Raw genomic sequence first — 25,166 nt, 5'->3', positions numbered from 1 at the left:
CAAGACAGTTTGCAAGCACTCATGAACCTTGGGCAGAGAGAGAACTGATGAACTTCATTTAGAAATGAAGACTGAAGCATAATTTTTTCACTTTTTTCTGTTTTCTTCTTTTATTTTTGCCTTTGTTTTATTTTGCAACATTGCTAAAATGGAAATATGTTTTGCATGATGTCAAGGTATAATTGATATAAAATAGCTTGGCTTCTCAATGAGTGGGGAGGAACAAGTAGGAAGGAACTTGAAACTAAGATTTTTTAAAATGAGTTCTGTTAAAAACATTTTACATGTAACTGGGGAATTTTTGATGAAAAAAATTAAAATATGTTAAAAAATAAAGTGCTATGTAAATGTTAGCTCTTTTTTTTTTAAAGATGATGCCTGTTCAGGTATACATTATGACTAGGTCTCCTGAGTTATCTTTCCAAAATCTAAAATTGTACACTTCTGTGAAGAACAAATGGATGTGCTATTCTAATCATCCCTGCCTTTCTCCTATTTCTCTCCCCCAAATATATTTCTGGGTAAAATGTTGTTGATATGCCTGTACATTTCATAACTCCTTCCATCACAGTACCTATATTTTTATAGGAGTTTTGCCTTTTAATAGAAATTTCCCCAAGGACAAATATGAGCCATTTTCTGATGCCAAGAAAAGGAAACCTAGAGTCTGAGACAAATTTACGCACTTAAGTGTCTTAGTTTTTCCTTCTTCAGCACCGAGAGTGGTCTTATTTAAAATTGTCTAGTCAATACAATAGAGTTCTTCCAGACTACGCCAGGGATATGAGCTTTTATTTTTTTTTTCCTTTTTGGAAGGAAGAAAGGGAAATGTGTCAAAATTTTAAAGTAGAGGTTGTTTGAGGTATCTTTAGCTTTGTAGTAGGCATCTGCCTGTGAGTAGCTTTGTGGGGGTTAGGGATTTATAACTTGGATAACGATCGGGGAAGAAAGAAAGTAGCCTTTTGTGAGGCTGTCAAACACAGGACCACAGAGGCACAGGTCATATCATGGCGAACCACATGGGGGAACATGACACAAATGCAGTGAGTTTATTTTTCTAGTATCCTCTAATCTTAAAAGGCTTGTAACAGTCCTTCTGGTAGCTGAACAGTAGTGAAAAACTTCTTCTTGGAGGTGGTGATCTGCCCATCTAAACAAAAAGTCTATTCTCCAGTATACAGGTATGCGTGTAACATCCCAGTGGGTAAGGCTATTGCCTGCTTTGTAACTGAGTGTTTTCTGAGAGAACAGTTATTTGTTGGTTATGATACTTCACCTGTTATAAGTGACTTTCATGCAAGATTATCAAAGCATTTTTCACACATTGATTTAATCCAGTGGTATCTTTGTGAGATATAAGACAAGGTTAAAAACAAATTATCATTCTCTATGGGATTCTAGCTACCACCCAAATGGAATTAGCACTTGCTTTAAGTGGGATAATTGTTCCAAATTACTGAGACAGTATAAAGACAAAGAAATATCCTCTTTGTTTAGAAATAACCAAAGCAATTGTGTTGGGCCTTAAGGAAGATATGCTCATCACTTAAATTTTGAGAATCAAGAATCATTCTTGAGGACATTAAATACACTGAAACATGGAATAATGGTAATAATAACTACCAATATGCATCCCTTTCAGATTTGCAAATGATTATATTTTATTGTCTTATGTGATCCTAATAACAATTTTATGAGGTCAATGCTATTATTTTATTTTAGAGATTTGAAAAACTGCAGTACAATAAAGTTAGCTGATTGCCTTAGCATCATGTAACTAAATTATGTAACTGAAGTCTCCCTGATCCCAGGTTTGGAATTGTACAACCACTTTGTGACCTATCTTCCAGATAGTTGTTTTTTTTTTATTTTTCTTTTTTTATGTCCTGGAATCATTCAGGTAAAGGCAGTGTACATTTAGTAATGTATGGAAATTTTGTTTATTGATTGTGAATGCATAACAAGGGAAGAAGAGTTGAGCAAAGTAAATTAGAAATATGTAATATCAAAATCATTAACTAATTTCATATGCTGTTAAAATATTGTTTCCCTATTATTTCAGATAGATATCTGTATAGATTCCTGCTTTCATTTTAATAAATGTTCTTATACTCAAATGAGTGTGTAATCTGTACCTTAAAACATATTTCTGCACTTTCTGTGAAATTCTTTATTCATCCATATCCTCAAATAAGTTCACTATGAAGGGGCCCTGCAATGTGCTAATGGCCTGCTGCCCTTTTTATTCTGATTGTTCATGGACCCCAGTGAAGCACTTGATCACTCCTACTTTGGTAACATGACTAGTCCATCTTTTTCTTTGCTCTTGATAGATAAGTGCTTCACTTTACTTCCTTGATATTTTTTTCAATTTCTTTTGTATTATAACCTGTTCATGCCAACCAAATGCTTCCCCATTACCCTCTGATACTCATTGATTCTTCAGAGAAAATTATGTGGTCTATGTGTGCAGTTTAAAACAAATATACATACATCTAAACACACATGTAGATCCAGAGAGAGGAGAGAGTTTATTAATTCTGTATGATAGCTATTAATTTTCTGGGGACATGTTTTTAAGATGGCATAAAAAGTTGTTTTTCATTAAAAATGCATTAACATCTAGACTCTTATGAGAAGAGATACTCTACAAATCACATTGAATAGAAATAGTCCCATCTCATTTTAACAATCCTGAATATAAAGTTGACAGTGCCAACATAGTCAAATATCTCAAAGAATATACTGACAAGTAGATCCACAACTATTCCAGAAGGGGATATAATCAAATAAATTAATTGACCTGATTTGAAAGCAAAAACTGTATTACCAGTGCCCTGTACATAGTAAATATTCAATAAGTATTTGTTACATGATTAATTTTCAGTGAATGATCTTTATACTCTAGGAGTAGCAGACAGGTATCTTTCCCATTATTTAACCAATATCTAGTTAGTTAGTTCCCACTGTGTACACCACAGTACCACATGGAAAGAAAATAAAGACAACTGGAAGTCTTAGTTTTTGCCTTCCAGTAGCTTACACTCTCATGTTAAAACCAAAAGCTCGAATCTTCTTTGTGTCATTTTTTGTCAGAGTTTTATAAACCCAGGCCTAGACTATTATAAACACACTGACAACTCCATTAAGTAAACTATGTTAACATTCTTTAAAAGCATGTATAGAAGTTGTATTAGCTTATTTCTCTTTAATGACTGCAAGGAAAACCAATCCTTGAAGGTAATAAGTTCTCACTACACCATATCCATTCTAATTTGCCTTCTTACTCTGCCACCAAAACTTTCACTCTGATTTGAAGAGTGGTGATCTGGGATTGCCACTCTTTCAGCCTCTTCCAGATTTCCTACTTCTTTCATTAAAACCTAATCTTGCTTCACCCCAGCCACCAGATTCTCTATCCTCACTGTTCTTTGTCTGATGCATTGCCCTAACTGGGAGAAGCTACTCTACCCTTGATCTTACTGTCAACCTCCACAGAATTCTCCCCATCTCTATCCTCAACTTCTAGTACAATACTAATAATATTGTCAATAACTTTTTGATAAGACTGATGTTTACAATAGAGTAGAGGAGGGTAAACATGACCCACAACAAGACCCACAGTAAGAATTGTGCAGAGTTGAGAGATAAATGGTGAGAGTGAGAAACATAAAGATTAAAACTGTAAACCTTGAAATTTCTTAGACTTATGAATGTTGGAAATTTCCCCATTGGGAAAATTCATACTGGAAAAAATTTCCTACTGATAGTAAGAACTCTATTGGAATGTGAAACCCCTTGGCATGGGAGGATCTTTCTCCTCCCTACTTAAGACTACTTTAGGACAGAAACCTTTTGCTAAACAATGGAAAGGGCTTTGACCTATGCTTAAGCATAGAACAGGAAGTTCTTTGAGTCATGAGTGATTTTAGAATTGATACAATAGAGATACTTAGAATGACAGAACCAGGTCTTGGAAAATACAATCTCCAACCTACTTAGAGTAACAGGATTTAGGAAGGGCTTCAGCAAGATCAAGATTTAATTATTTGAGAATATGACCTTCAACAGACATGTGCAAAGCCACAGACCTCTGGGCAGTCCTGGGTTAAACTAGAGCCACCATTGGCACAGGGGAGACATGGACAGTGATTGGTAGATGTGAGAACTGAGGGGAGGGAACTTAGATGGTTTCCTTAAAGATAGCGGGCTCTGGGGGGAGGAGGTTTTGCTCTGAGCGAGGTGGCTCTGAAGGAGGACTGAGGAGGTTGCTCTGTTGGAGGACCAGGAGAGAAGGCTGGCTCTGAAGGAGGAGAATTCTCTGGAAACATTTCTTGAAAGGAGGCTCTCTTGAAGGTGGAGCCTGAGGTTGGCATGAGAAGCCTTACCTAGAGAGATCTTGGGTGAGTGATAAAACCAACTGACTGATTTATTCATTCTTATTCCTTTCTTACTTTCCCTCTTTTTCTATTGATTAATCAGTGTATTATGAATTAAATTTCTCTATAAAACCCAGTTGGCTTGGGCATATTCATAAATTGGGAATATATTCCCTGGCGACCATCTTATATTTATATAAAACCAAGACACAGTAGAAAACATATTTCAGCGGTCATAATTGATATATATATTTCCCTTGCTCCCAAACATTTTAATTATCACAAAACTAAATCCTCCTTGAACGCAAGAAACTTCAATTATGTTGGTAAGGGACAACATATTCACCAATAAATGAATACAAAGCAATTTGATGAGAGATAGTTTTAACAACTGAGAGGTTCAGAGGAATTTTCACATGGGGGTAGCATGTGAACTCAGCCCTAAACAAAGGTAAAGGAGAGACAGGGATGCATTTTAGGCATGGAAAAATCTTTGAGAATCCATGGAAATTTATTGATCAGGTCAGTGTCACTCCACTGCCCCACCGCCCTTCCCCAAATAATTTGTAAATCTTCCTTGTCCATAGCATCTAGAAATGCCCATGGACACTTTGTTGAAAAAATAAGGGAAGCTCTTGATGAATTCTGAGAGTCTGGACACTGCCCCAGTGTGATTTGGTAGGCTAGGACTCTGAGGAGAACAACCTCATGTTGAACTGCTCTTTGTTGACCTCTAAATGAGAGCAGGCAGTTGACTTTCATATCTTTTTTACCTGACTTGACATTTCCCTTACAACTTTCTTCTGAAATATGGCCTCACTAACTCACCCTATGACCTCCTAATGTTATATTTAAGCAAAAGTATATGGGAGTTATCTGTGCGCACCCACAGTGCTTTCTCCACAGTCTCAGAAAGACTTCCTATTCAAGCACATTCCCAATCCAAGAGAGGAGAGTAACACATGTAACTTTACAAACTCCTACAGAATTTTTGTCAGAAGAAAACATGAGGGCATGACTGAAGAAGAGAGTTCTTAGACAATGTCCTTAAACCCTAACCTCTTTTTTGTAGGCAAGTCAGTCAAGATTTTCTAGGTGTGTGTGAGTGTATGTATTTTTGGAGATGTGGTTGTTAAGCATTTGCCAGCATACCACTAGATTACTGCATTTGTATTATGGGGGGGTTGAGCGGGTGGGATGGGAATAAGGTTTTGGAAACACATTATCAAAGATGTTAAGGATGAGGATATGGAAATGATCATAAGATTGAGATGTTTAAGTCTCATTATTTATAATTATTTTTTGTGGAATGGCTTGGAAAACTAAACATTATTTGTAGCAAGTTACTCATAAAATATTGGAATTCCAGTCTCTTAACTTACGAATGAACTTCTTCAAAGTATGATAAAGTTGTAAAGACTTTGGATTTTGGTGTCAGGTAATTTCCAATCAAATCTGACTGCAGGCATTTCTGGGAGGCAGTATGATGAATCAAAATGTGTTTGAAATTTGGAATTAGATATCCTGGGCTAAAATATCAAATCTGTTATTTATCACCTTCGAACTTGGATGAATCATTAATGTTTTCTGGACCTCAGCTTCCTCACTTATAATATGGGATAATCACTTGCATGTTTAATAGAGTGCTATACCTAGACTCAGGAATATTCAGCTCTAGGAGTTCAAATCTAGCCTCAAATAATTGCCAGCTATGTGATTCTGGGCAATTCACTGAACTCCATTTTCCTGTTTCTTTATCTGTAAAATAAATAGAGAGGGAAATGGCAAACCATTATCGTATCTTTCCAAAGAAAATCCCAAATGGAGCCACAGTGAGTTAGACACGATTGAAAAAGGACTAAAAACAACAATCACATGATAGTTAAGATCTCTTCCAGTACTCAATATTTTGCATTTTACTATATAGTCAGGGCATTTATTATAGCCTCCAGGGGAAAAGAAAACCATGGACATATAAATTGGTGTCATTGCTAATATTTCTTCTTACAATTAGAAAGATTTGTCAATTTGTACTCTTCTAATTACATTTTGAAGATCCACAATAAAAATAGTACCGATTTTAAAGTTCTAAAGAGATCTTCCAGATCATGGAACTATGATGATATGGCCACTATGGTCTCTTCCAAGTCTAAATCTTGAATTCTTTTTTTTTTTGTAACTTAATAACTTTATTAAATCAAAGTAGTAGTAATGGAGAGAGGGAAAATCAGGGGAGAGGTAGAGGGATGCTTAACTATCTAATCTGTGGGAGCTATTTATGGGCCTCTAGCTGTAATTCAGCAAAGGTCCATTCTGCTTTTTCATGTGCATACCCAAGACCTCGACTTCCTGCTGGGTCATAACTTATAAACTTTTTTCTCCACCCACTACCTTTCACATGTCACATCTCAGGAACCAATCATAGTTTCTTAATTTGCCTGGTCTGCCCAGGGACATACTGCTTGTGAAATCATTTTCCTGTCTCATTGGTTCCTTGGTTCCTTAACTTCCTTTTCTGAGGCTTATCTATACCTAAATTTACTTAGTGGTATTTGACTTCTGGGTCACTGAAAGAGGATGCTAAAAAAAAAAAAAAGATAATACTGGAGAGAGATAAATGTGCTTCCCACAATTCTCCCTGTGATTTTATTGAGAAACAAGCATGTTAAAATCTCCCCACTTAGGGTCTTTGGGATATTAACATGCCTAGTCTTCCCAATAAATACTTTCACATAACCAGCTTATAAATCTAGAGATTCTTTTACTGGAGGTATATAAGATATTGTACTTTACATAGAGGCAATTATAACAATTTGAGGAGAAGAGGGAAAGAAAAGAAAAAGGAGAAAGAAAAAAATGATTGATAGATTCATTGACAAAAAGCCAATTAGGGAGCACTCCCCTTTGGCATAAGAGTTTACATTGAAAATGAATTATATGTTCAACCCCCTTTACTTCAGTTCATTATATCCCAAAGTTCACTTTGAATCTTTTGATGTGGTGTGTGATTTCTGATATGGCACCTTCTCCAAAAGATCAACTTTCCTGAATTGGGTAAAGTATTTGTGATTCTTTTAAATAGAGGGAGCAGTAAATTGAAATGGATAAAATCAATCCATATTTAGGACATGAAATCAGAAAAGTAATATTCTAAAAATGCAATGAATGATTATCAAGATGGTAATGTATAAGGGAAAAACAAAGAGTTAGAAATAAAAGATGGACACTATTTTATGATCAGGGTATTTCACTAATACTTTCTTATAAATAAAATATTAAAAAATAACCAACTTTTCTTATAATTTTCTTACAAATAAGTTGTATTTTATATTCCCTGTGATCAAATTAAATGGGAAATTGTGGGCAAGTTTAGATGTAGACTATTTGAATGTCAATAACTTTGCAATTAGAATTCAAAAGTGACAAAACAAATTTTCTTTGTGACATAGAATAAATATTAGGTGGGCATTCCAATTCATCTTCCCTTTTTATATATACATCACTGTGTATTCCCCTTTTCCTAAACATAAACCTTTATTTATGGAAAACTTTATATGACTTGCTTGCAGTTAGGATTTCTACTTCTTTTAACTAATTAATGAGAACAATAGATTATTGCAAAGGTAAGGAAACCTAGTAAGGGTACTATAGATAAATCACAAAAAGGAAGAAATATATCGATCCCATTTGATATTCAAATATCAATTTGAGTGGTCTGAGAATTTTTAAAATATCACTACCAATATTTTAAATAATTATATTGAGGAATATTAATTAGGATATCATTGCAATTCAGTTGAGCAAACATTGATTATCACAAGGCAGGATTCCATATTGTATGGAGAATGAAAAATATGAAACCTGGATTCTAGTACTGTCTCTAACAAGACTTGCTATCAGCCATGTGACCTTGGGCAAATTAATCTCTTAGTACTCTAGGGAATTCTCTAAGGCTATAATTTGCGGAGCAGATTCTGATCAGCATTTGTAGAGAGTTAACTTATTAAGGACTTTCTAGTCCAATAAAATCTCTGACCTCGTAAAAATATATTTTACAAGTTTCTGTGTCCAGACATGTATATGCAAAGATAAAAAAATAATAATAAATGTTACATAGTTCTTGTTTCTTGTTCTCAGAGAACTTAACTTCTATGGTGGGGAGGAGAAAGGTAAGTAGAAAAGTAAATAACTTGAACCCAATTATGTATAATAAAAGAGAAAAGGCTATATATTGACAAAGTCCCCTAGGAAATGGGTTGAAATGAGCACTTTCACATGGGGTTTAGGGATGACTTTGTGTCTACTGAAAGGAATCTTGAAAGAAAGAAAAGATTTAGAAAGAGCTGAATTGAAAGTCCTTTTCAGGTATGTGGAAGAGTCAGTGCAGATGCATTGAACTGGGAAATGACATATTAGTTCAATAACTAGTTGGATACTCTAGTTGGCTAAAATGACTGAGGCCTGATGTGATAAAGGTCTGTATTAGGGTTTTTTACTCTTTTTCATAGCTTCATGCTTCTTTCTCTATTAAACACTATTCCCCTATTTCTGCAATTTCCCATTTTGACTTCTTTCTTGCTTTTTGAGAATCTTTTCCTCTACTTATCTCATGCTACAAAGGATACTGAGGACTATCTTTACCATATGCTTTTTAACCATGTTATGATTTCTAGCTTATTTCCCACAAATGAGGAATTTTCACCGCACTTCTGAAAATGATAGAATTGCTAAGAAGTGATTTTCTGAGACTATTTGAAAAGCCATAGCCATAGAGAGAAATGAATTCCCAGATCCCTCCCACCACGGCATTGCTCTGCATCTACTCTAGTGGGGTCATTATCATTCCATATGAATGGCTAATCTAATATATGTGAAGATATTATTTTCCTCACAAGGTGGGATAATGCCTACAATAGGGAGAGGATGGAGAGAAGTAGCCTTTGCCTCAAAAGCAAGGAAAAACGATGAGCAGAAAGGGAAAAATGACTGATTGTTGTAATTACTTAAGCAAAGCTATAATACATGGGTTTTTTTAAAGGTAATTAAACTTTTATATTTTAATTAAAATTTTTTTAATTTAACTATATGATATAATTACATATATAATTTATAATACTTAAATTATTTATTTATACAATTAATTATAAATATATTACATAATATATTTCATAGTTTTAAAAATATATTTATTTTTTAAATTTTATTTTTATTTTATTAGTTTCCTTTGTTTGGGAATCTCATTTGGAGACTCTTACTCAGCCTAGACTATTTTGGATATGATAAAATAGGGTTTCTGACTATTTGGCCAAGTTATGGCATCAGAGGCTACATCTAAGCCTCATGAAGATCTCAAGATACTTCCTTTGCAAACAGAATAAAAGAAAAAGAAAGAGAGGATAAACCACCACCCACATTCCACTAAAGCATTTCCAAATATAGGTCTTCCCACTTAATTGTATCTGTGTCTCTTCATGCCATTGACTGTGGTCCCCACTGGCATTTGTGATTACCCAAAATACCCTTTTCAATCCATTAGATGACTTCATCTTATAAGTAGTGCTTTTTCACTGAAATCTAGAAGTAAAAAAGATCCACAACTGGCTCTCCAGACAGCTGAAATGTGATAAGCAAGAATAGCTCTCTATAAGAACAGCAAGATTTCTGTACTTTTGTACCTTTTTGGGAGCATAGTTATGCATATGTACTTTTGGGGGTGAAACTTTCTTCATGATGTCTGATCACCAAGTAAATTGCATCAAACTCAGTAGAAAAGATCTCATAAAATAATTTTCTGCTATCTAAACTGATTCTTTGTGGTACAAAAATTGAATCAATTGAAAACAACGATTCTGTGTAGAAGAGAGATAATGTGGCATAATAAAAAGAATGCTAGATTTAGTGTAGTGTTCAAATCTCACCTCTATTACTTAAGACCTTAAATAAGTCTCCTAATTTCCTTAAGTCACAGTCAGGTGCCCAAGAATGGGCAAGGGATGGATTCTTTAATGTTTCTTAGCTCATGTGTCTCTTTGGCAGTCTGATGAAGCCTATGGACCCTTTCTCAGAATAATATTTTAAATGAGTAAAACAAAATATTTAGATTACAAAAGAAATCAATTTTCCTGAAATAACGTTCTTTTTTTTTTAATTCATAGGTCTCAGATTAAGGATTCCTTTATTCAGGGCACGAGTGGCCGATATCACAAATCCTTTAAACTTTTAACTATGTGAAAGTTACTGTGCTTTAAATACTTACATTGTTCATCTGTGTTCTGTTGTTAATGTACAATATTCATTAAGGCATCACTTCAGATGTTCATTTCTGACCTAAAGATACACATATGGTCACTATATTTTCTAAACTGACAATTGGGACCCATCCATAACCCGAACAAGTTTCATTGTCTTTTCTTGAAATCAGGACTATCTTGGGAACCCGAGGGTGCTCTGTGTGCTGTAGAGATATATAGATATAACCTTTACAATTCACTGAACCTGTGGAGAAACTCACCTCTATTATAATATGTTTCCAAGGACAAGAAACAGCTCTGGTGTTCATTGTTCTACAGAGAAACCTTTGTCACTGTTCTTCAATTGGGTCTGATTGAATAGGCAGTGCCTTGTAATTAAGCATGCCCATGCACATCACAAAGTACCCAATTACCTGTGTTCACTTGGTAGGACTGTGAACATTTCTAAATGTCCCTGGAGATCCATTGGCCTTTTAACTAAGAATAAGGCCGCTAGCCTCTCCTGGGAGGGCTGATGTGTCTGAAATACCAGATTGTTTGCTTTCAGTCTAAATGCTCCTGTTACTGCCTTACCTGGCTCCTCTGACTATTGATTGCGTGGAAGCCTCTGCCTGTGTTCCTCTGAGCTGTCCCCAGTACTAGGATCTGCCTAACCCCTCTCTGCAGCTAAATTGCTATCTCTCAACACCTAGGGATTTCCTCAGTGACCCCTACTGATTGTCCTAGCACAATGTTTCATGCAAACAATAGCATCTTTGAATATTTATTATTCATCCTTGCTCTCTCTAAAAAATCTTTAGCTCCAAAATATACTAGATTTTATTTTTTCACAAGTTTTACTTATAATAGTTTTTGTCTTTATTTCTCAATCTTCTAAGTAATACTCCATCATGTCATCTGTTCCTATTCTGTACCCTCTCTGTGACAAAACAAACAAACAAAAAAATTACAAACATCTGAGTGATCAGAAATCTGAATAGAGATTTACATCTGAAAATGTGTAAATATTCCATTTCAGTAGTACTCATACAACTGTGCTGTGTGTGAATAGGTATACACATTTTATTATGTTCTTTGGAAATTCTGGCATTCCAGTTATTCAGGGCTCAATTTTCTTTTAGTGATCTTTATATCTACATTGTTTTGTCATTGTCTAGACCAGTGGTTCTCAACCTTTCTAATGCTGTGACCCCGCAATACAGTTCCTCATGTTGCAGTGACCCAAAACCAAAAAATTATTTTGGTGGCTACTTCAGAACTGTAATTTTGCTAGTTATGATTCAGAATGTAAATACCTGATATGCATTATGTATTCTCATAGCTACAAATTGAGAGGTTGAGAACCACTGGTATAGATTGTTTCCTGGATCCTGTATGTATTATATCTCACACTATACAGTTCATTTATATCTTCTCATATTTCTCTGAATTGCTCACATTCATCATTTCTTACTTCTCAGAAGTGCTCTCTTAACAGTGAAAATAAGATTTCTTAATAGTGAACATTTAAGTGACAATACTGTCTTTTTTGACAATACACGGTACTCTGACATTCCACCACTACCACCACCATTAGAACCAGGCAGTGAGAACTAGTATGTAGAGTTCTAGTCTTGGAGTCAGAAAGATCTGAATTCTAAAATCCAGACACTAACATTAGTTAGTTGTATAACCTTGAGCAAATCACTCTGTGCCTCAGGAGATTCCTTGGGATATCTCTACATCAGAGATCAGGTAAGAACTCTTGATAAGTTTCTATCTTCAAAACATGAAAACTTCATAGGAAAGCCTGTGGTTTTAAGGGCTAGATAGTGACTGTTTCATTTAAAAAAAAAAACATTCCATGAATGATTTAACAATAATATAGTTGGTAAAATTAGACTCATTTAGATCAGAATAGCTAGAAAATAATTTATTCATTGACTTTTATGATGAAGAAAAATGCAATTCAATATGTATTTAGTTAGTTTTTAAATTCTTACTTTCCATCTTATAATCAATACTTTGTATCATTTCCAAGGCAGAATAAGAGAAGGGCTAGGCAATGGGGGTTAAGTGACTTGCCCAGGGTCACACAGAAAGGAAGTGTCTGAGGGCAGATTTGAACCCACAACTTCCTTTCTCTGAACCTGGCTTTCAATCCACTGAACCACCAACCTACCCCCCAAAACAAAACAAAACAAAACTTATTTTTGTTGGGGAAAACTTTGTAAGGGTAAAAGAAATTTGATGAGTAAACCAAATTTCCCAGTACTTCATGTAGCAGAGTTTTCCATTTCATCTTGTTACCCAAAAAAACCTTGTATTGTTCAAAATCTTTCAAATATTTGAATCAGTATTTCCACAGAAGCACTAAGCCACATTGGGTTGATTTCTCACCTGAAATGAGAGGGAATCACTTCTATTTGTCCCTAGAGCAGTAACTTTGGTGGAGAAAGCCTAACACTTTCTGAGGGCCTCTGTAAGGAATTAGGTTTTACCTCTCAGAAGGGAAACTTTTTTTTTCTTATTTATTTCCTTTATTGAAAGGGGAGGATGATAACAAAATAGTTTGAGGAATGCCTTTGTAAGTACAAACACTTGTACTAATGAGAATTTTGTAGAATGTTGTTGTTTCAACATTTATTTGGAAGTATGGAAGAATATTTATTTCTATATTTGTTTATAAAATATGCACAAATGCTTTTCCTGAGACTCTTTTGTACAAACCAATGGGAAAGACATTAAAAAAGGATAATGCTGAGCTTTCTAGATGATGAATCCAGGATTTAAGACAACTTTGCCAAATTCACTCCTGGTTATTTTTCTGATGACAATAGACTTTCTACTGGGAACAGTATAAGGATGGTGATCCATCCCAATTGAATAAAATGAAAGGCCTATATTTTCTTCCTAAATCACTAACCATAAGGATAAACTAGTTGTGAACAACTCCTTAATCAATTTAGGAAGAGTGAGAAGAAAAGAATCAGAAATGTGTGTGATTCTTTCAACCAATCTTAATTAATTATATATTATTTTCTTATTTTAGTCAATAATCAGAACTTTAATTCCAGACAGAGATTTCAAAAACTTTAGACAAGTGGTGTCTGGAGAAATTTCCTTTGGAGTGGATCACATTTTTCTGCCCTTCCCCATCAATCAGTGGGTGATCTTGAGAACTTGGAAATCAAATCTGGAGCATCCTGCATAACTGGAAGTGATTATTTCTAGCAACAGCAGCAATTGGCACCATAAGCCAGCCATTTGGTTATTAATAATTATTAAGCACCTTCTATGCTTTGGGCACTTTTCTAAGATTTTAGCATACAACAAAAACCAAATGTCATTGCCTGCTTTCAAGGAGCTGACAGTCTAATGGGAAGAGATAATATGCTGTGAATCTTAAAACTGCTCAGACTCTACTTCAGAAGATTTGATTGAGCTATTCCCCATTTTTAACAATAGAGGCCCTTGGTCAGGAATGTATTGAGAATTTTTAAAATTACTCTACCCTACTCAGACAGTGCCTTAGGGGAAGATAAAGTTAGAAACTCCTGATTGAACAATGAAAAGTCCCTAACTCATACCTTAAAGTTGTGGAACGGAAACTAGACTAAAGAAAGTTTGGTGAGAGACCTAACTAAGCTCATCATTCTTAGTATATTTAAGGATGAAAATGGAAGAAAAAGAGATGGAAGACAAGTACAGTGGAACCATCATACTTAGCTTCTAATATTACAGGTCTGGATATGCTTTTAGAGGAAGTAGAAATAATACTGGTAAGAATCAGTTGGATTAGGCAAATTACCTAGAAGAGATCATTTCTAGAAACGGCACAAATGTGAGGGTGTTGAGGAACTTTTTTTCACAATGTAGCTATAAAAATGTAGCTATAAAAAGAAAGGGAGAAACCAAAGCTATGGAAAAAAATTATCAGACCATATTAATACTGAAAACTGTGACTGTGCAATATGATTTACTGATTACCAATACTTACTCCCCCATGTAAACATTTTATGAGAATAATGCATACTTCAAAGACATTCTCAGTGAGGATATTAATGGTAGACATATAAAATTTTGTCTGTAATATTTCACAAAAACTCATAGTTTTACTATCATATTTGGCACAATCCAAGCAAACTATATCCACAACATCTTCATCTGCAAGTTTAGTAATCCCTTAAAAATATATGTATAAATACATATATTTTATATGTTGCAGTTATTTTCTATATCTATATCTATATATATAACATCTATAGTGCACACATATATAGGGTAAATATGGTATATATTATTATAGTGTATATACTATATGTAGATAAATGCTTTACAGAGCAGGACCTTGTTTTACATGACCAGTATATTCCAAGGCCTTTTGTGTAAGTTTACAATCATACTTTTTACATTTAATAAATATTTTATAGGAATATACCCAGGCAATTAATTTATGGCTTTCCTACTACTGATATTGTTTCTTGGCAATTATGTATGGGTTCCCCTTCTAACGGCAGTTCTGGAATCAAGGATGCCGGATTCAATGGTTGGCAACGTTTTAAAGTGATGCTTTCATTGCTTAGCAACACAAATTCATATTGAGAAAGTCTTTGCTGTGTGAAAGCTTGTAAATGACATTTCTTCAATATGGATTCTAGTTGGTGTGCAGAGTATACATTAACTTTTGATCCTAATACCAAATCAGATGACTTTTGGATCATGGTTTCTGTGGCTGCGATTGCTCTCAAACAGGGAATCATTCCTTTCTCAATTATATCTAGCTATGTACTATAATATGCCACTGGCCTAAAATTGGGTCCTAATGTTTGAACTAACACTCCAGAAGCTATGCCTCTTGCTTCATGTACAAAGAGATGGAATTCTTTGTTGTAGTCTGGAATACCTAAGGCTGGAGCTGTTATGATTGCTTCTTTGAGCTGTGCCAAGGCTTGGAGTTGCTCTTTCATTAGTTTCAAAGGTTCTGTGACTGTGTTTTTGGTTAAGTACATAAGGCATTTTGTTATTTGTCTATAGCCTGGGATCCATTGTCTATAGAAACCTGTCACTCCTAAAAAGGCTCTCAGTTGTTTCTTAGTCTTTGGCACACTGAGCTTCAGTATGTCTTCTACTCTTTTCTTGGAAATTTTTCTCGTCCCCTTTTCCAAGATAAATCCTAGGTATTCCACTTTAGGCATGACCCATTGTAGTTTTGATTTGGAAATTTTGTGACCTTTCTTATATAGCTCTAGGAGGAGTTTTTTACTGTCCTGGTAAAAAACTTTAGCAGATGGGGATGCAAGAAGAATGTCATCCACATAGTGCACAATTTTGCTTTCCTTGAATCGGATGTTCTGCAAATCTTGTTGCAAGATTTGGCAAAATGCAGTTGGGCTATCACAGAATCCCATTGATAATCTTCCCCATGTCATCTGAGTCCCATTCCAAGTGAAAGCAAAGATTTTTTGTCTTTCCTTTGCAATTGGAATGCTAAAATAAGCACTACACAGATCAACAACAATATAATATCTAGAGTTACTTGGGATTTCTGAAATTATTTTAGATGGCTGGCTGGCTCGCCAAAACATGTAATATTTATTGAGAAAGGAAATAGGATTGGGAAAAATGGGATAAATGGGGAATAATGGGAGGTTTGTATAGGAGTAAGGAGGAGTTAAAGAGATAGAGGGAATATTGCTTGGTGAGGCAAGGGAGGGAGATGCCCCCTGCTGAGAGGAAACAGCAGGGGTCCAATAAGGACGGTTTGTCATTGAATGACTGAAACTGAAGTTCAGCTCCCTCTATGACCAGAAAAGATAGTCCACTTATCTGACTGCAAATTCAAAAAATATAAAGTTTAATAACTAGTTGGGATTGGAGTTTTTCTCAGTTTCAGACCTGAGGCCAGGCCCCAGAGGCTGGTGGAGAGTTTGTCCCACTCCCGTCTACTCTCGTTGTTCTAATTCAGAATCTTAGCAGTACACAGAAAGCAAACAAGAACAATTCTAACCTTTAGAAGCCTGTGTCTTTGGGCTGAACCAAGAAGAGCATGCCACTCCAGACTGGGCTGAACAAGCTCCACTCTCCTCCAACCCCAGGATGCAAGACCTCTCCCGGCAGGAAGGAAGTGCTAGTCCCAAGACCCAACTGCCACTCCCAGTTGGCCCTCCCCCACATAAACTGTTAGTCTAGTTTCCTTTCCACATAGTAAATCCAAAACCTTAAGCTAGGTGGTCTATTTTTAGATCTAATACAAAAGAGTGCTAAGTACCTAAAAAGGTTAAATTAATCACTAAAAGGTAAAGTAACTTACAAAAGGCAAGCTTAATAAAAGAGGTGTGAAGTTTTAGTCTAACCAGAGAAGGTGAGAACCAAAGAAGATGAGAATTAAGAATGGGAAGATCTGGGGAAAAGTGTCTACTGTGATTGGTAGATGTGAAAATTTAGGGGAGGTGACATAAGAGAAAATTTCTTTAAAAGGAGATTTCAGTTCAGTTTGGAAGTAGTTCAGTTTGAAAGTTGAATTGGAGTTCAGGAATTCAGTGGAGGACTGGAGTTTGCTTGAGATGATCTTGTGGTGAGTGAAAACACTGACTCGCTCTCCCTTAGGCTCAGGCCTAAAAATGACCTAGGCCCTTTCTACTATTTTCTTTTATCTCTCTCTCTCTCTCTCTCTCTCTCTCTCTCTCTCTCTCTCTCTCTCTCTCTCTCTCTCTCTTCTCTCTCTCTCTCTCTTTCTCTCTTTCTTTCTCTCTCTCTCTCCTTCCCTTAATTCCTTCATTTGTATTAATTAAAATTTCCATAAAACCCAGCTGAGTTAGGTATTTTCATATTTGGGAATTTTCCCATGGCGACCACTTAATTTTAGATTTTAAAACAAGACACTAAAAATTATCTTTACAGTTTGGCCAAAACCTTTACAGTTTTGGCAATTCACAGTCTTGGCAAACCACATTTCTCACGGTTATAATGCAAACTAGGTAAATATAATCTATATACATATTCTAAACATCAAAAATGTATAAGTTAAAAATTAAATCTCTAATAATAAAGCTATTATATTTTAGAGTTTTAATAAATGATCATTAGAAATCAAGGAATAAAGAGGTTAGAAAATAAAGACCAAGTGCCCATGGCTGATCAGTCAGTTCAAACACCCACCTTACCACCACCAAACTCAGGACTGAAAGTAAAGAGTTGGGGCCTTCCATGTCCCTGCCTAATATCCCCTATCGACAGGAAGTATGTAATGACAGGAAGTCAGTGGGATCTTAAGATATGCAGTTCTTTTTTTTAGGGTAACAGATTTTCAATTATACATTTCCCCCTGAGAGCCAAGTAGGACTAGACTCTCCGATGGGTCTTGTAAACATACCAACATTGAAATTACAATAATTTGAGGATAAGAGAAAAAGAGAACACAACCTATGATTGCTAGATGCATTGACAAAAAAAAAGAAACAGTTAGGGGGCAGTCCCCTTCAGGATAAAAGTATACATACAAAAAAATGCATTCAACCCCGCTTAGTTCAAATCTCCACATCCCAAAGTTCACTCTGAATCTTCTGGTGTAGCATGTGGTCTGTGGAGGCATCTTCATGGTGCCTTCTCCAAAGAGTTCACTTTCTGTATTCCAATAGGTAGTATGTTTCTTAACCTAAAATTACTCTCAAAAATAATTTAAATTTTGTACTTTAAAATAATAATATACTCCCCCCCTGAAGAGAATGTTGAAAAACACAGGGATAACTTAGGAATTCAGGGCTGAATTATGAGGCATATGAATTAATTATCAAAAGTAAAAAAAAAAAACATAAAAGAAAAACAAATGGGAGAAAAAGTAAACTTTTTTGGGAGAAAGAAAACGTTCAAAATCAGAATCAAAATATCAAAAATTTATGTACATAAAATTTTGAGTAAACAAGAATAAATTCATAGCAAGCCCTTATATTACAGTCCAATTTAAGTAATTTCTATCACACAAGTCTATAGGACAAAATAAAGTTCTATTTTATTTAACCTTTTGCAGCCAAGACTATAAGAAGTTGCTACACTATGAAAGACAGAATAGGGACTAGATTATAGGACCCAGGTAGGTGCCAAATTTGAGATACTTGGTAGAATGGGGGATAAGGAAGACCTGGCTCTGACATATGTCAAAATAGTTACAACCTCGAATCCCAAACAAGTTCAAGTCCTCTCGTCTTGGCTCAAAATTTCATCAATCCCATTGGTATTGGTTGGTTTCTTTGACCTTGTGCTTGATTGGCACTATGCAGTTTACCTTTGTGCTTCTTGGGCACTGTGCAATGGCTCTTTTTGTATTCTCTTGTCCTGAAATCAGACAGAATCATTAAGCAAAGTCCCATAATTATTTTTAAATAATCAATGGCATCGTTTTTATAGTCTAAAGCTTTTTGGGTATGCATTGACATTAGGGAAAATGTATTTTAAATTTATATTACTACAAAAATCAAAAAAGTTAAAGAAGATCTCAATACTGGTGACATGTGCTTCAAATATAAAAATGAGAGAAAAAATAAAACTCAGATAATATATTGCACATGCAGGCAAAAACAATAATAAAAAGTGTTTTAAAAATCAAAAAATATATAGCTTACAATCATTGACACACTGTGTCAGCTAAGGAAAGTTAGAATACAAAGCTTTCTCATCCAAAAATGAGATCCATTTCCTTTTTAAATTAACTACTGTGTGAGTACAAATGATTTTCAGAATAAAAGAGTAATACAGTAGATCATGCAAATTCAAAGAGGTACCAAAATCCTCAAAATTCACAATAGCCCAGATAATCACAATAGCAAACAAACCCACTATCATATTTCATATAAGTTACTGTATGACAAAAAAAAAAAAAACAAAACTATTAACTGATGGATATTTGTCACAATTTTTACAGACATAGCAAATTTTTCAACCTTGACAAATATATTTTTAAACAAAGTAAAACTTATTTGTGTCTAGAACATTACCAAGAAATCTAGATTGTTCCATGGAAGTAAATTAAGTTGAAGAATTTTTTTCAGGAGCTCTTTTTTCAACTTCCTGATTCATAAAAATACCTTGATAGGAACATGTCTTTGTTTCTCTACCTTTAATATATCATTCTTTATAATATATCAATATAAATATATAGATATGAAAAAAATAATCCATTCAGAAACTACTAGTTACTAAAAGTATTTCTGAAGATCCTTTAGAATTACCATTTAAATTCTTAGCTCATTAAATTCTCTAAAGGTTTCATACAATTTAACCGGTTTTGTTGAAATCTGTCCATTAGCTATGTGACAATTTACAAAGCCAAAATAGAAGGTAAGAGCTTTTTTTTTTTAAAGTATGGGCTTATTCAATAACATTTTTTCAGTATATTTATAGGGGAAAGGTAACAGAATATAACATTAGTTAAAACCCAGTACATTAAACAGATTCAATGTAAAAGAATAGTATTGAATACATTAATATATGAACTTAAAACAACAAAATTAAATCTTAAACAACAAAATCAGCAAAATACAATAAGATACAGAGACTTTCATTTTTTAAAAAATGGAGTCTGAAAAGGCTTAAAATTTTACCTCCAGACCCTTTAAAATTCCTTTTTTCTAAAATTCAGATCCCTATTGTCAGTACTGTGGGTTCTCCCATATCAAGGGAGAACATGGGTTTTAGGAATCTCAAACTGAGCAGGCCCAAATGGCAAAGCATTGCAGACAGATGATTTTCTCCCCTGAATCTCCAGTAAGATAAGTAAAAGGATCAGTGCACTCATGATTAGTAGAAGCTGTTTGAAATAGGCAATGCACTGCTTTTTCATAGAATATGCCATGCTTGCAATCAACTTCCTTTTTGGAAGAGTCTCTTCCTTCTCCCTGTCTCCCCTGAGGTAAAATGCTAGTTTCCCAAGAGGGAGTTAGGTGGCTAATCATTGCCTAAGAAAAAAGACACTCCATCTTTTTACTTTTTGTTTGTTTTTTGCCATCTGCCCTGAGGAGCGACTCCAAGGACTCCTAATTTCTCAGTGGCAGCAATCAGCCCAGCAGGGTGTGACATGGGAATCACTTTAAAAAGACTGATATATATTAATTTAAGGTTGCCAAGGAATTCAGCTATGTAATTCCTAAATGAAAAACTCAAGTCAGTCGTCAGCCTTTTTTGGAGTTTAATTACAATAGGAGCAAGAAAGGAATTAGAGATAGAGAGAAAGAAAAAGGGAGAGAAGGGAATAGGGCTTAAATACCCCTTCTGTTTAGGCTGGGCCAAAAGGCCCAAGCCCTTAGATAGCTGGGGCAAAGAAAAGAGATCAGTCCCTATCATTCACGTGACCAAAATGGAGAAACAGTCTCAGAGGCCCCCACCTTCAGCTTCCTTCAGGGCAAGCTTCTCCGACTCCACCGCAATCACCCCGACCAAACTCCTCTACCCTCCTCAAGTCTCCAGACCCTCCTATCTTTAAGCAAACCATCCAAGTTCCTCCTCTCAGTTCTCCCATCTACCAATCACTGTTCATCAATTTCCCTGTGCCAGTGGAGGCTCTAGCTTAACCCAGGACCGCCCAGAGGTTTCTGGCTTTTTCACATGTCTGTTGAAGGTCATATTTTCAAATGATTAAATCTTTGATCTAGGCTGCAGCCCTTACTCAATCCTGTTAGGACTGAATAGGGTGGAGATTTATTCCAAAATCAATCATGATTCAAAGAAATTCCTGTTCTATGCTTAAGCATAGGTCAAAGTCCTTTCCATTGTTCAGCAAAAGGTTTCTGTCCTAAAGTAATCTGAAGAAGGGAAGAGAAGGAACCTCCCATGCCAATGGGGTTCCCATTCCAATAGACTATCAGTAAGAAATTTTCCAAGTATGAAATATCCCAATGGTGAAATTTCCAACATTTATAAGTCTAAGGAATTTTGAGGTTTACAAGGGGGCAGCAACAATGATCAAAGTCAGGTTGTGGCAGAGGCTGATTTAGGAGCAGAGCTGGAGATAAGGCAGAGGATTCCTTGGGGCCCTGGGGCCAGGGACTAGGTGAGCAATCTGGGTCGAGAAGGTCACGAGGAAGCAGGCAGTATCAGCAAAGCCAGAGTCAGCAGCAAGGAAGGAATAACAAAGGAGGAATGAAGAATGAAGGTCTTGATCAACTGGACTATAGAAGTGGTTTATGTGTTCTTCACCAAGAGTCCCCAGGCTAAAAAATAGCCTAGCCAGGAGGGAAAGCAAGCAACTGGGGAAAAAAGTAGGAAAAGAAAAACAGAGAAGTTCCAAAGAGAGTTGGAGTTTGCAAGGGTGGTGTGGTGGGCAAAAAGCCTTGGTAGGAGAAATGTGGCTTAAAAAAATGTATCTAGGCTATCTTAAAAAATTGAGAGCTTCTTCTTCAACTAGTGGTTGCCATCAATGTAAAATTTAAATTAAATCTTAATAATAAAAACATTATATTTTAGAGGTTTATTAAATGATCATTAGAAATCAAGAAATAAAGAAGATATAAAATAAGGACGACATGACCATGCCTGATCAGCCAGTTCAAACACCCACCTTACCTACACTAAGCTTCGGACTGGAAGTAAAGAGGTGGGACCTTCCATATCCCCACCTAATATCCCCTATCTACAGGAAATACATGACAGAAGGTCAGTGGGCACTTGACATATGTAGTTTTTTTAGGGTAACAGATTTTCAATTATACAAATGCAAGCTTCAAGATTCTTTAAGGAGTTTTGGAACCTGGAAGAGAATTACACATGAGTATCTTAATGAGGACTCCTTGAAGAGAGAAAGACTTCCATTTATCTGGAACTTGATGTTGTCCAGATGTGCACTCCAAATTATCACCCACTCTCCTCAGAGACCTTATAAGTCTTGGTTTCTCTTTAAAAACAAAACAAAACAAAACAAACAACAATAAACAATGCTGGTTGATTATTTATAATGAACACACTGAAAGGGAGTGGATGAACAAGGTATAGTCAACCCAAACAAATTCTCATCTCTATCCCTAGTACACTTAATAAAAAAGGAGAAAGCACCCATTTGTGGGCTGCCAATGTGAGCTGAAGTGGAAGAGCTATCTTCAAGTTATTATTACCCCTATATCACTTCAAATCAGTTGAGGCCCAGAGGTTAAAGCAGGTAACCTTAGTAAGTTTATGCAAGGAATAGAATTAATATACCTTAAACCCTAATATCTTTTTGACACTCTGGTCCCCCAGCTAAGGAGTAAGGCCAAATGAGGGCAAGCTGAGGGCTTTGCAAACTCTTTCACTGCTTTGAAGATATATGAGTTCATTCCAGAAGACTCCCTGAAGCAAGATGATTCCAGTTAGTATTATAAAGGCTACACAGCCCTCCATATCTCATCGCAGCAAATGTTTGTGTTTTCAGCTTGGAACAACATTTTGATATTCTTCTCCCAAGTTACTATTTTTGCAAAGATAAGAATTTTTTTTCAGAGAATAAAACTACAGCTAGCAAATAGTAATATTTACTGAATAGTCAAGATGGAGAAAATACAGAAAAATATTTTATTAATAAAGAATAAGACACTCATTATCTCATGCCATATTTTATTCCCAGAAAAAGTATGAACAATGACATGCCTTTATTCAATTTATGGTTTTAAGATTTTCATCTATTTATGGTCACTCTGGCTTAGTAAGTCCTTGACTTTTAATTTATTAGATAGACTACTAATTATAGTAACTTTTCTTTGTATCCTATAAACTGATCATTTCCAACTTTTTTTTTATCAGTATGTGATTTCATAGTATTTACCAGCCTTCTTTGCTGTTCTTGGCATGCTTAAGATGAATATAAAACAGACATGAGTAAGTCACAGATAAATGATTTTTAAATATTCTTGAAGTATACATAATTATTTTATTTAAATCATTTTGACATTTCTTAACAGAGTTGAATGTACCCTAAAATATTTGGAAATTTACAATGGTGACAGTTGGTGCCAAGCCTAATCCTTTAGAAAAAGCTTTTAAAAGTATATAACCTCAGAAATGGAGCTCTTTTCTTTTATTAATCTCCAAACATACATGCAACCTATCTCCAACAGATGCACACACACACACACACACACACACACACACACACACATTACACAGAGACTAGGAAAAGAATGACCATAAAGCCTGGAAAGTTTTCCTTTAGGACTTGTCATTGTATGAATAATGGAATAATATAGCAGTCCTATACTCCTATGTAGGAGCATTTGGATTGAAGTCAGGATGACCTGAGTTCAAATCAAGCCTCAGACACTTAAGAGCTATATGACTCTGACCAAATCATTTTAATTTAATTTAATTAATTAATTTAATCCTTTTTGCTTTAGTTTCCTAATCTATTAAACAAGCTAGAGAAGGAAGAGGCAGGCCAATCTAGTATCTTTGCCAAGAAAACCTCAAAAAAGATTATCAAGCATCAGTCATGACTGAAAACAACTAAAAAATGACAAATATCCTATGTATGAAGAATTTAGCAACCTATTTTGGAATATATTGTAATTAAATATGTAAATAGCAAATAGTGAAACATTAGGGTAAATCCTAGTCCAAAGTCTTCTTTAGTGTTAAAAGTGCTTTGTTGGTGAGGCAGGGAACATTTACAAATGAATTGTAGCCTATTGTACTCCAGTCATCTCATGAATCTATAATCTCATTGGTATGAGTAACCTTTCCTACAATTCATAGTATCATCCAGCCATTCTTATCCATCCTGAGCAATTGTTGTTCATGTCCTCCCACAAGTGCTATAATGGATCCACTTAACATGCTGAGAGCTGTCCCTTATTTTTCTTAACATCAAAATGTTCAGAGTTCAAAATGTACCTGTTATTCCTTACTCTTGCCATGTGATTGGATCATCTTTTTTGCCTTGTTTCTTGGATATATCCCTTATTCCCATTTCTTCTTTTTAAAGAAGAAAGTGTAAGGTATTGTGTCTTACTTGTAAGAACTTTTGCATGCCCATTATAATCCTTTCAGTTGCTCCTTAGGTGAATTTAAATTTTCAATATTCCATTATAAAAATTTTTATTAACTCCTGATTCCACAGAAAAGTTACTCTCTTCTTGCTGAGAAACAACTGTCTTTGTGACCAATAAAGTAAATTACTGAGCTACATACAACATGAGAAAATTGTGTCACCTGTTGTAATTGTGTATTTGCTTTATAAGTGGACTTTCATATGTGCCAGATTCTGCATCAGTAACCCAGTCTTCTGGGATATACTAAAAGTAGCTTCAGGAACTCGGGAGGTAGGGAATATCTCTAATGTGTTATCATTAATGGACTAGAAGATTTCACATAATGGTATCTTGAGCTTAAAATTAAATGTCAAATACAATTTGTGAAACCTTGAAATGTGGATATGCCCTTCAGGACTCTGACAGTCCAGTTTTGTAATTGGTGGCTAGCAAATGCTCAGTTAAAATGGTTAAAAATGATTATTTGGTGAACTGTCACACCAGGCCACGAACATTTTCTTTTATACCTGCACAATTCATGTACACAATCTTGTCACCATAATTTATTT

General features: G+C 35.2%; 1 protein-coding gene across 1 annotated transcript in view; it reads left to right on the top strand.

Annotated features, from left to right (window-relative positions):
* The window catches only part of CNTN5 (contactin 5), a 1,793,707-nt gene that overhangs the window by 759,217 nt on the left and 1,009,324 nt on the right, over positions 1-25,166 (top strand). The window lies entirely within an intron of this gene.

Source organism: Monodelphis domestica, chromosome 4 (genome assembly GCF_027887165.1).
Source record: "Monodelphis domestica isolate mMonDom1 chromosome 4, mMonDom1.pri, whole genome shotgun sequence".
Classification (NCBI taxonomy): Eukaryota; Metazoa; Chordata; class Mammalia; order Didelphimorphia; family Didelphidae; genus Monodelphis; species Monodelphis domestica.
The sequence above is the reverse complement of the archived record's forward strand: the minus strand, read 5'-3'. Positions and strand labels throughout refer to the sequence as shown.